Source organism: Ambystoma mexicanum, chromosome 5p (assembly GCF_040938575.1).
Source record: "Ambystoma mexicanum isolate Mex_15411 chromosome 5p, UKY_AmexF1_1, whole genome shotgun sequence".
Lineage (NCBI taxonomy): Eukaryota > Metazoa > Chordata > Amphibia > Caudata > Ambystomatidae > Ambystoma > Ambystoma mexicanum.
In genome coordinates this window covers 746,615,931-746,629,718 of record NC_090930.1, presented here as the reverse complement: position 1 = coordinate 746,629,718, position 13,788 = coordinate 746,615,931, and the positions used below count along the sequence as shown (strand labels likewise).

General features: G+C 41.8%; 1 protein-coding gene across 1 annotated transcript in view; it reads right to left on the bottom strand.

The window, feature by feature from the left end:
* LOC138481164 (rho GTPase-activating protein 6-like) overlaps window positions 1-13,788 on the bottom strand; it is a 2,140,333-nt gene that overhangs the window by 1,206,194 nt on the left and 920,351 nt on the right. The window lies entirely within an intron of this gene.

Here is a 13,788-nt window from a genome sequence, read left to right as displayed (position 1 = left end):
GATTATCTCAGTATCAAAGACAAGGGGGGTCATTACGAGTTTGGAGGCAGCGTGGCACTATTAGCGCCACGGCTGCCTCCAAACCCGGGTCCGGTCTGGCTGAATTGGGATTTACCGGGACATTCCGACCTATACGGACCTGGTAAGTCCCCATTCAGTTGACTATTCCCCATTCCCATTTGAGCCCCCATAGGGCACGATGGGGATGGGGAAGGCGCTAATAACGGGCCCGCAAATTGCAGGCCCGTTATTAGCTCCAAGGTCCCTTAATGGGACCCGCAGAGAACAGCTGGTCAGACCAGCCATTCCTGCTGGGACCCGCTAAGGGACCTCGGAATAGGGCGGTAAGGGTTTACCGGCACCGGCATCATTACCGGTGACCGTTAACCCTTACCGCCCAACTCCTAATGACCCCCAGGGATTCCCTAAGTGAATGTACTCAAGGGTTGTACGTCTGTCTCATACTACGCGTTTAGGGCGCAATGCCCTTCTTCAGGCAACAATACCATAGATATGTATTCTGAAATTCCAAAAGAATTACATTTGTTTGAGTATTAATTCAATTAGCTAATTCTCATGAAAATAAATCATCATCAATCTTAATAATTTTGACTGAATATAAAAAGGTTCTATTGAATAACCTGTCAAAAACAGTAAAATAGAGTGAATACTTTGTTCATTCGTCGCCAAAATAATGTTCAGCTTCTGAAGATGAAAGTAGGGAAATAAATAAACAAAGGATAATGAGGTGTAACCATCCTATACACAGGGTATCAGACATGAGCATTCTGATCATAATCTCCCAATCGTTCTTCGAGTCTGGTCTGAGGCAGGACACTTTGCTAGGCATAGCACGGTGTCCCGCTCAGTAAACAGATCAGACGGGAAGGACGGGAAATCGGGAAATATTAATGTAACAATAGATGAGTATGACTCCCCGATAATAAAAGTCATGTCTTGTTAGTATGAGTAACTGTTGAGGTCACATGTTTTTATTCATCCTGGTATTCTCCTTTGTTTTGTATCAACTCGCTGTAATAACAAATACATTACATTTACTACCTAGTTAGATGTCGTTTTTCTCAACAGCGTTATAGCGAGTTTTACCTTAATGGATCTTAATTGGTCCACAATGAATCCGCGGCAGGGAGTTCTGAGTGGTATTAGTCATATTGCAATAGCTCTACCTATGTCGGGTTGTGGTTACCAGTTTGTGAAATCTTTTCCTAAAAGATGAGCAGATAAGTATATTCAGATATACCGATTAATAGAAGGCGATCAGCCTGTCTCCCTCTATAGACACTTAGGAGTTATCTCTTTGCTTACGCGAATGAAGCAGCATCGGGATCGTTATCCGGGCGGAGAGTCAAGCATTTATTCTGCATCAAACGCTATACAGTGGCGTGTTTCAAAATTCCTTGTGGCTGTACTATAAATGTAATCAAACACGACCGTCACTAACTTTCATGTCTAAGCGATTAGACAAGAAGTAAAATTGATTAAAGCTCCTCATCTACTTACTGTATAAATGTTATTCTTCCTTAGCTAGCAAACGAGAGCAAGTTTTCCTACTGTTTCTGTGCGCTCCAACTTCGCGCAGCGAACAAATCAACTGGTTCCTGTTTGTGTCAACTAGACTTGTACTCTGTGTTTCAGAAGCCATTTGGAATAAAAAAATGGTCACGTAGCCAACTCAATACTATTAAAGCAATACTTTTCTAAATCTAATAGAAACATCTTTGGATGTTATTAGATAAGGTATCAAAGTGGAATTTGCCCGATATGATGATACTGTTTTTTTATTTATAATAAGTACAGCTTCTACTAGTGATAAGTCGCAGTTTCTGGAGCATTATTAACAATTAATCGATATTCTCAAGTGCTCTACTGGCAATAATTAATATGGGTGTTTAATCAACCTCAGTCAATCAGCAAAGATAGCATATGCTGCATTGCTGCCATGTGAAAAATATACATCAACTTCATTGTATCAAACAACCTTACATAGATACCATGTAGTCTATTGAACATAACATAAGTATTCTTAAGCATCACAGTAATCATTGTTCACAGTTGCTCCACAAAACTGGAGGACCATTGCCTTAATAAACACATATCTCAACAATTAATCATTGTCAGAAGACCCAAATGCATGTCTTTACATTTCAACAATACTTTTGATCAGAGATAATGATATTTATGATCACAAATAACAAAATAAATCCCATTCAAGATTCATTCCCCTCGGGTACATAGAGTCCAATCGCTCAATCCAAAAGGTTTCCCTTTGTTGTAGTAATATAACAAAGCTTCTACCTCGTCTTGGTAACACCACATGTTCCAAGATAACAAACTGTAACTGAGTGTTGTAAATCTTTGAAATGTTGTGCTACAGGGGATTTGATGGAACTTGTCTGTACGTTCGATTTGTGCTCACCCCATCTCTGTTTTGCTTTTCTAACCGTAAGGCCTACATATTAGAGGCCGCACGGACATTTGTTCCCATAGATCACATTTTTTGTGTCACATGTCGAAGTGTGTCTCGATGGGATCTTATTCCCTTTATGTGGATGATATATGTAGTTGCCGTTAATGATGTTGTGACAGCAGTTACAATTGTTACATGGTATAGTCCCCTTAAATGTAGTTAATGGAACCTTAATACAACCAAAATCTGATTTAATCAGATGATCTCACACTGATTTACTCTTGGTATATGCAAAAAGGGGTGGTGTGGGGAAGAGATTTTGTAATTTTGGGTCCAAAGATAAGGTCTCCCAGTTCTTGCTAATGATCTTCTTAATAAGTTCACTTTGTTGTGAAAAAGTTGTGACATAAACCAGTTCATCTGTTTTTGTTTTGGCACTAGCCTTAAGTAGATCCGATCTTGGTATATTTTTCACCTTTGTCATATTTTTAGATTGTTATTTGTGATCATAAATATCGTTACCTCTGATCAAAAGTATTGTTGAACTGTAAAGACATGCATTTGGGTCTTCTGACAATGATTAATTGTTGAGATATGTGTTTATTAAGGCAATGGTCCTCCAGTTTTGTGGAGCAACTGTGAACAATGATTACTTGATTACTGTGATGCTTAAAAATACTTATGTTATGTTCAATAGACTACATGGTATCTATGTAAGGTTGTTAGATACAATGAAGTTGATGTATATTTTTCACATGACAGGAATGCGGCATATGCTATCTTTGCTGATTGACTGAGGTTGATTAAACACCCATATAAATTATTACCAGTAGAGCACTTGAGAATATCGATTAATTGTTAATAATGCTCCCGAAACTGCTACTTATCACTAGTAGCAGCCGTACTAATTATAAATTAAGAATCAGATTCATCAGATCAGGCGAATTCCACTTTGATACCTTATCTAATTACATCCAAAGATGTTTCTATTAGATTTAGAAAAGTATTGCTTTAATGGTATCGATTTGGCTATACGGCCATTTTTTATTCCAAAATGGCTTCTGAAACACAGAGTACAAGTCTAGTTGACACAAACAGGAACCAGTTGGTTTGTTCGCTGCGCGAAGTTGGAACGCACAAAAACAGTGGGAAACCTTGCTCTCGTTTGCTAGCTAAGGAAGAATAACATTTATATAGTAAGTAGATTAGGAGTTTTAATTTATTTTACTTCTTGTCTAATCGCTTAGACATGAAAGTTAGTGATGGTCTCGTTTGATTAAATTTATAGTACGGCCACGAGGAATTTTGAAACACACCACGGTATACCGTTTGAGCCGGAATTAATGCTTGACTGTCCGCCCGGATAGCGATCCTGATGCTGCTTCATTCGGGTAAGCGATGAGATAACTCCTTAGTGTCTTTAGAGGGAGACAGGCTGATCGCCTTCTATTAATCGGTATATCTGAATATACGTATCTGTTCATATTTTAGGAAAAGATTTTATGAACTGGTAACCACAACCCGACATAGGTAGAGCTATTGCAATATGACTAATACCACTCAGGACTCCGTGCCGCAGATTCACTGTGGAGCGATTAAGATTCATTTCGGTACAACTTGCTTTAACGCTGTTGAAATTGAGAAAAATGACATCTAACTAGGTAGTAAATGTAATGTATTTGTTATTACAGCGAATTGATACAAAACAAGGGAGAATACCAGGACGAATAAAAACACGTGACCACAACAGTTACTCATACTAACAAGACAGGACTCTTATTATCGGTGAGTCATACTCAATCTATTGTTACATTTATATTTCCCGATTTCCCGTCCTTCCCGTCTGATCTGTTTACTGAGCGGGACAACGCGCTATGCCTAGCAAAGTGTCCCGCCTCAGACCAGACTTGAAGAACGATTGGGAGATTATGATCAGAATGCTCATGTCTGATACCCTGTCTATAGGATGGTTACACCACCTTATCCTTTGTTTATTTATTTCCCTACTTTCAGCTTCAGAAGTTGAACATTATTTTGGCGACGAATGAACAAAGTCTTCATTCTATTTGAATGTTTTGGACAGGTTAGTCAATAGAACCTTTCTATATTCAGTCAAAATTATTAAGATTGATGATGATTTATTTTCATGAGAATCAGCAAATTGAATTGATACTCAAACAAATTTATTTCTTTTGGAATTTCAGAATACATATCTATGGTATCGTTACCTGAAGAAGGGCATTGCGCCCGAAACGCGTAGTATGAGACAGACGTACTACCCTTGAGTACATTCACTTACGGAATCCCTGTCTTTGAAACTGAGATAATCCTATCAATGAAGATGAGAAGTAGACGACCATTGTCTTGCTCTTATTGTGAAATATAAGTTGTTGATGTATTTTTCATGGAATCAAATGTGAATATGATTACCTGTGTTTTTTCTTATTACATATGAACTATTGAGATTTCTTTAGGACATTGAAATGTGTCAAATAACACTGCTTTTTACTTTTGTAAAGTCATTTTTGGGAAACTGTATATTGAATTATATCTTGGTTATTAAAAGTTTTTTCTAATAGAATCTTTCTAAACCTACTTTTTTAAGAAACCAGATCTACAACTTTGTGTTGTATTTTGCTGTGCCCCTATTTACACCTCAATCAGTATTGAGGTACTTTCCCTTCTTTGCGTGCCTAAAATGAACCTATAATGAGTCTAGCAATTATTGTATAGAATTACAGAAAGAATATTTGTTATTCCTGTTCCTTCTTATTTAGGGTCACTGCTCAAAGTGTTACACCTGTGGAACCCCCTGTTATTTATTTAAGAGGCCTGAACAAGAAAGCCAGTCACTCCAGAAACAAAGAGTCACATGGTGCTGGCCATAGCCCAGAAGCTTACATTCCCAACAAAAATGAAACATTTTTTTTTTAGGGCTAGCAAGGGAGACCACAGGGGTAGCAAGGGAGTCCCCCAAATGATGTTCCGGCTCATCCATCCATCCTCCTGCCAGTGTAGAGCTAGACTCAGCACAGATTCACTCCAAATGGACATTGTGCATTCTCACAATTGGGCCAATAGGCAGTCTCTATTTCAAAAACGGACTAAAACGTGCACAGACAGTAAGGGATTCTGAAAAGCTTTTTGATGTAAAAAACCCTCACACGTGTGCAGTCTGAATACACAAAGGAGCTCAGTTTGCGCCCAAGCATATTATGATGGCTGGGACCTGGTATGTTTGCACTCAAGCGTAGCCAGGTTCCCGCTGCAAAATATTCATCATTTGCATGGAGGAGTGCAAAAGTGCGGGGCAAAAGGTGCTTTATGCTGCCTTTTTCCTGCACTTTTGCACTCCACCGTGCAAAGTGAGTAAACTCTGCCTGGTATGATGCACAAGGCAGCGTTTACCCTTAATTGTACACATTACCTCCCATGCTTGCAACTATACAATTGCAATCAAACTCTGCCCGACATGCTGTCATGTCAGACCGCGTTTCATGTCGGGCAGAGTTTAATTGCAAAGCCGGTGCACTGCATATGGATCTCCAGTATTTGCGCTGGCATGAAAATGTATGGCGGCAGAGCTGCTGGAGCATTTGTATGGTAGGGAGGAAGGAAGGCGACGCAAATGCATACTGCATTTCGCCCCTCCATTCCACCATGCAAATGACTGAAAACGTGGAGTCGCGTCAATGGAAGGCGTAAGAGCCCTTGCACAAGGCTTTTACGCCTTTCATTCACGTTACGCCGCTATTGAACATGAGCTCCACAGATCTTATAACGTTAACGCGCCCTCTTCCAGGATTCCCCGATTGCGCAGCTTGAGCTTCATAATGCTCCAAAGGTGTGAAAAGAAAACGTGGAATGTACATCAGACAAACACATGTGTGAATATTCCTGTGAATTCACAGGGATTTTGGAACGATCTGTAGGTCTCCCAACGTTCTGCCATCTAAGCCAGAAAATTATTTAATGTATGCAGTGTTTGCATCTATGGAGTCTACCAGGCTGCCAAGGAGTGATTCATGGCAGGGACATATGTAAATATTTTGTTGTGCAGATGACACTATTTGGGTGTACATATATTACCTCTATTTGCTAAAACCACACTGCACCCATTGTTATTTTTATTATAATAAATTATTATTATAATATCATTATTATTATAATTGTTTTTTATAACAAGCGTATCTCTGAAGAGGTTTCTAAGCGTGGATCCTTAATTCGCACCTGTGTTGCTCTGCGTCGTCTTGCTTCCAAGACGAGCACGTTGCCACTGAGCTATACTACCCGTTGAGTTCCATAACATGTCCCGCTCTTCAGGTTGGAATGAATGCTGTGGTCACGTGGCGAGTCTGGCTACCTGCCTCCTACCCACACATTGCAACGGTTCTGTGTCTGTCTTTTAGGAAGTTCCTCTAGGCAGCTTGAGTTATGGAGCGCCATTTGTGGTCAGAGGATGTCGCTGCAGCAGGCTCAGCCACCTGTCATCTGTCCGTTTAGAGAAGTTCTGCTACTAAAAGGAAAAGGCTGCTTGAGCTGAGCCATCCTGCGCAGTCAGCCACTTTCTAAGAGGCAGAATTCCTGCCACCGTGAACAATTGTGTGGTTTCCTCACTACCTATACTTTTATAAAGAAGAGAAGGAAACCTGTGCTGGGTCCATTTTTTCAGGATTTAGCATTTGGCTTCTAGGGGAAATAGTCACCTTCAGCAACTGTACATTCATTTGACTTCTATTCTTTATAGAAAAAGTATACATTGTTGGTCCCAGAAAGTAGAGAACAGTAACCCTATGGTTTGGGGTTATCTGATGTCCACTACCCGTGATGTATTAGTGTTTTGTAACTACCTGCAATTATAGGAACCTCACAAAGAAAAACAGGACTTTGTGAAGAATTGTTTTCTAAGATCCCCCATCAATTGAAGTGTTTTCCTGGCTTCCTGATTTGATCCAGCGAGAAATCCAGAAATGACTTTGCCCAATGATATCTAGATGAAGGAATTGTTAGTAATTCTTACTACGGTTGGCCACACACCTCGGCTGCACCGCCCTCAATATTCAGGCACGCTGCACCGCCACTTTCACATCCATTAGTAACAGATCTCACTGGTGTATCAAATTCTTTTCATGCCAAGATTGTCAACTGTGTAGAGAATAATGCGTCAATTATCCTGGCAAACAGAGGACTGTGGGAGAACAAAAAGATTATAGAAATTGTCTCTAATTCTCCATATTATCCACCGATCGTCGCACAAAGGGAATTGCACAAACTGATCCCCTCCCTTCTGCCTCCCCCTCCCCCCATTACAAACAAGCGCCCTGATGTAACACTGCCCTTGAAAATGCTTTGCCGAATGACGGGTAGAAGCCTCTGAAGATTATACAGTAATGTTCATGGAAATTTTAAATCTTTGGCAGAAACAATCCTACGTTAAATGCAGCTTTGTTTTCACAATATCTGACGATCTATGCCAATGAACAAACACAGGGCAAGGTCATTTTGACATTAGTAGTCCGGGAACGTAATTACCAGGCAGAGTGAAGCAACCCACCCATTAGTATGGTCGCGAATGATATTTCCTGCATGGAGTGGTGGCATGGGGAGTACAGCCTGCTCCGCCTCTTAGCTACGCTGCGTGCTGAACATGCCACCGCCTCCACCCACACATCATTTAGATGGGGCGGAAATGCTTGAATCACCTCGAAAAAGCAGGCTGAATCCAAAAGGGATTCCTTGTGAGGGCAGCCGCTGTGCATGAACCTGGTGGCTAGTGCCTACTTGCCAACATGACCCATTCCACTCTAGGTGCTAATTCAGTCCTGTTTTTTTTTTCTTTGCATTTGGCACTTGTGGTCTGTGTTTTATAATGGGAAAAGTGGAACTACAAATTGCAGAATGCACAGAAAAAAGAACAGGACTGGATCAGCGCCTACAGATTGGAATGCGTCATGTTGACAGGTATGCCAGCCTTCCGATTGGTTTCCTGTTGGGGGTGGGGGAGGGACGATAAAGATGTAGTAAGCCAGGACCACTGGGATTCCCATGACTTTTCTGCACCCCTGCTATAAAAGAATCAAAACTCCCAGGAGGACGGTCACGGACACATGCGTGTCAGTGGCCAAAGTCCTCTCCGTGGAATTGCTACTGCACTTCAAAAGAGCGGAAGAATGTCTTGGAAAACATTGTGGCCATTGTTGAGCTGGGATAGCTGCCCAGTGTTCACTGCCAGGGAGTATGGGAGTCCGATTGTTAACTTCGGCATGTGGAATAGTCTGATGGGTGCTTCATTCTCACATGCGAGGAGGATCCTGAGGGAGGCCATTTGGGGGGCGTGTTGTTACAGTGCTGCATACTTCCTCTTGCGGAGAGAACCTCCTTTTGTGTTGTTGTCTCACACGGCCTGTTGAATTGTTTCATTTTCAGATGATGTCACAGTTTCGATTCAAACTTCGAAAGGGGTTACTTTGTTTACTGACCGCCACTCAGATAATACACTTCCGTTAGATCTTTGCTCAACTGCAGTCCAATCGTTCACTCTAAGGCTGCACGCTGATAACTCCTTCCAATGGAAAATGTAATGTTTAAACTACAGTCTTCACTGAAACCCTCTCAAGACAAATCTATCACGGAGAAGAAGAGAAAGCTACACAATACAAGCAAACCATGACACTACAGGATTGGGTTTGGTCCCCGTTGGCATGGGCTGCAATAGGTGGAAGAACCCCTTTGTGACTCTGTGCCAAGGTATCCATAGAAAACACCGAATCAGAAAAAATCGAGGAAGAAATGACCGACATTTTTTAGCGGATTGTTTTCGAAATTTGCGCAATGTAAAAAAAAAAGAAAATGGGGAGTGGGGTAAGGGTTATAACCTGAAATAGGGAGAAGTGGGTTGGGGCGTGGGGGGGTCTCCACCCGCATATTTTTTTTTTTTAAAGTGCAAAAAAGGCCCAAAAAATGATGGTAATTCGACTCAAAGATATTGGGTAATTTCTTCTTCGGTTATCTTCTCCGTCTTGTTCATGGGTAAAGCTTTGCCAGCACACGCCCCCACGCCAGAGTGATGTAAAGAGGCATTTTCAGGGCCCTTTCTCCCCATTCTGGCTATCTGTCTGATGTAGACAGCCACCCCACGCAACTACCCCCAACAGTTGTCTGGCGGGTCCAGGGTCCTTCATGACTCTTTGACTTCTGCCCTTCCTTTTTTCTTCCAGGTCAGCAGCAAGCAGCACCGCAGGCTTTCACGGACAGCGTTTTCAAAGAGATTGGAGGAGAGAGCGGAGTGATGGGGATCGTGCACTATCTGCACTGATCCCCTGCACAGGCAGGTCTCATCTGCTGCTGCTGGTCATCCGTGCGCTGTGGCTTCTTGCTGAACTTTGCTTAGTTGGCCTTGGACCCTCCTAGTCCATCTCTGCCCATAGCTGCAGCACGGCTTTGTGATTCGGTTCCAACCTGGAGCACTCCGGCTCGAGCTGGCTTATAGGGCATTAGGCCCATGGCCGAATCAAAAACACAAAATGCTTCTGTGGGCCAGTTTTTTGGGTCAAAGTGGGCCTTTTTTCTGGCCAATGTGGGCCAGTTTGAGGAGTTACTTCTCTATGCCGCTAATACTTTTGACCAGTGTTGCTGAATAAATATTCTTTAAAATGTAAAATTTGCATCATATTTTATAAAAAAATCCCCCCCTTGGCTACTGTTCAAACAGTGTCACAAAAGGCACGAATTGCCATTTGCGACCGTAGGCCACTTTTTTGTTGGTGCCCAAGACAATTTTATGCCCTAGTCCGACCCATGGAGCACTTTATTGAATTATGTCAACTCTGGAGATTAGACTATGAATTGAAAAGCCTCTGCAGGGTTAGGCTTTTCCCATTTTGCGCCACCCCTCCCAGCAACATATATGTTCATTCCCCAGAGATTAGGAAAGAATGGTTGTAGGCCTGTGAAGGATTTGGATTACCACTCCTTATGCTGCCAGACACCCATATGGCTTGCTATGATTGGGATTCTTCAGGCATTGGACTCTCTGGTGCTCCGGGGACACGCTAATGCCTACAGCTCTGCCTTAATGTGACTTTGATCACACAACCATCCCTGAGCATATGGGGCGGGGGGTGCAGAAGGGGCCCGTAAGGCAGCATCACCACAATGTTGGAAGCCACTGAATGCATGGTGGCCAACTCAGCATGGCTGTGCCATAAATAAAGCCCACCCTAAGTAGTTAGCAGGGCTGCAGAACACCCATCACTTCAGGCCCTCTGGAAGTAAGAGACCAGCCTGCACCCTCTGGGGCAGTTGTGAAATAATGAACTGAGGAGGGGTTGGTCAATTCTCAGTAGCAATACTGAAATGTGTGGCTGGCAGGACATGAGCCAGAAGCATCCCCGTAACATTAAGCATGACTATCCATGTCATCAGCCGAGCAAGGTGCTGAATGCGGCTGCTTGGAACACCTGTAAGCTAACCCAGTGTGATTAATACATCCGGGGACTACCTTGTTCCAAATCCAAGCTTGTGCGGTCTCCTATTGTATGAATGGAAAAGGAACGGAAGGGAACACCAGCATGGTTCTTTCCCCAGTATGGAGCAGACAATGAAAGTCCTTTTAAATAAATGTGCTGTGCTTTGAGAAAGGTTGCTCTTTCTTTGTAGCTGCTTGCAGGCTACGCATTTTCAAATTGTTTCCCGCCACATTTGAGAGACGTCTGTAGTGGAACAGGTAGATGCTATCCTGCCAGCTCCCGCCACCTCACCACCATCATATTGGAACAGTCAAAGAAAAGCCATAGATCGGGCCCTCTGCATCGTTCCTATACCGCATTGAGCGCATGAAAGATGTTACGCACTCAAACAGCCATACAAAATGTACCCTCGCACTGAAAGTGTGGAAGGATGTTGCATATAAGAAAGCTACATGGAAGGATGTTGCTTGCCAAGATGTCACAATGCATCAACGAATATCATCGACAGACATTAAGGTGAAATCTGATGAGGACAAAGTGGCGTCAGGAAGAAGATATATGAACCTATGTTGAAACGTTATGAAAATATTAAGTAACAATGTAACTGAAGCACTGAGAGTAACATGAACCTAAAGCAATCATGGATCTAAAAGAAGATGAAGTAACATACTGACCAATAACTGTAAATGTGCAGTAAAGCAAGGTAGAAATAAAATGTATAGAAGTTTGCTATAGAGCAATATAGAACGTGGCAAGGACGGCCATATTAGGAAAATGGACCACAGCTCACAGTGAATTCAACTAAGCAACCTCAGAGACAGGCTGAGGCTGTAAGAATCATGAGACATTGAACAACATCCCTGTGAACAGACCCTATGATGAGTCAAGGTTGGCCCAGAGCAAAAATTCTATTTTGGGGGATAAGTGCATAGCACAAAGGCAGTAGATGTATAAGCTCTGAATGTGGGAATTTTTTTTATAAATGAAGGAAGACAAAAACATCTGTGAGAGCCAAAATGCTGGTCAATTAAAAGTGTATAAAGTTCATATGAGACAGAGTGAGCAAGTCTCTAGAGGCCAAAAGGAGCAACAGCACCTTGCATAATTAAATCAAATAGCAGTAAATGGAAGGCTGAAATGGACACATTCGTGGTCCACTCACTTGTGACTCAGAAGTCGAAAAAAAGGATATTCATTAGAGCCTCAAGTTAAGATAGTGGTGTGCTCACACTCCCTTGAATGTTCCAGGACAGTGAGCAGCAACAAGGTCAACTACAAAGGGAAGACTTAGGCTGATGGCCTACCAGTGACAGACGATGGACTAATTGGGGAATTGTGGAGTAGTTTGATGGGATTCAAACACCTAATTTTCATTTCACATACGTGCTGCTAAGGAGCCGAAAGTCCAAGGTTGGCATTGTATGCCAACCAATCAGTGGAGTTCTTTAATATTGACTTTTGGAGGGTGACATTATTTTCAGCATTTGGTTGAAACTAATATTACTGAAAAGTGATTGGTGATCTGGACACATCTCCTCATAAAACGATGAAGCACAGGATGTTTGGTGGGAAGAGCATTATTAATAATTTTATTTGCAATGCACACTAGAGCAGATTTCCCTTTTTTTAAATAATTGCCAGACCATTATGTTTGCCTGTTTCAAATTTTCTTGAAATTGTGTATTTTGTTTTAAGTTAAAACATGTACATCTTTCAAAATATTTCCACACATGAATCGTTGGCTATATTAATGTTTGTCTTTGCAAGATTTATGCATGGTTATATCATTTTAAAAAATGTTGATTCTTTCTTACTTTCCCATCCAGCAATTTCTCCTAACCAGCTTGTATTGTTTTTTTATTAGCTTCCTCAAAACTGCTGAGGGCACATCTGGTTCCCTCGGTCACAAGCAGGCTAATATCATTGGAAGCAGACAGCCACAGCTCATTTGATATATTTTCACATGTGAAAATCCTACTGGATGTGTAAGTGTTCATGTCAGGCATTCTGCGCACTGCAAGTGGTCTCACCTATCCTTTCATGGTTCCTGAAGAACTCCACAGGTGTTACCACTCATCCTTTCAGCACATTCCTTGAATACATCTTCATATCTCTTATGCAGCCTCTGGGAAGGTGGTCTGTGGAAAGGTTCCTCCATTACACCCTACAATCTGACCTCCTGGTATCTCTGCATTGTGCGGAATGGTTATCTCTTGATTGCTGAGGCATTAGGAAACAAATACAGCTACCTTTAATGTCCCACAAGCTTGAATTGTACTAATAAATGTACTAATAAATGTATTTTTCTTCACCTAAAACAAGAGCCATTCTCTTTCTTACAGCACCCCAAGGTACAGGAGTGTGGCAATATTCTCTACAACCTGGACAATGGATTCTCTTGGTAAATTGAAGCTGAACACACTTTTATTTAATAAGGCCTCTAGATAAGCACTCTAGTCTCTTTCCATAGGATCCAAGAGGTTCCTCTAACCTCCACCAGTCTGACGTTACCTTGTCAATGACCTGCTCCACCTCTCTTTAAATGTTCCCCTACCCTTGGTGCTTGCACTTGGCTGCTTGATTAATCTTCCCCCATAGACAATCTCTCATTCACATATTAATTTACAGTTCTTGATTTTACTTATCTGGGGTCTCAAACCTTGCTTCCCAGCTTGTACAATATTGTTCCATTTCAGGGTCAGCCCTTCAACTTTTGCTAATATGTGATTACACTTCTTTTCCAGTCTCTGGAGTATTCAGAGTAATATATTTCCACTTACTCTTTTGAGTACACTCATCTCAGTTCTACCATTGACTAGGAATCAATGGTTGTAGTTCAGTCTCAACCTGTTCCATATTTGGAGAAGTATTTCTCGGGAAGTCTATTACAGG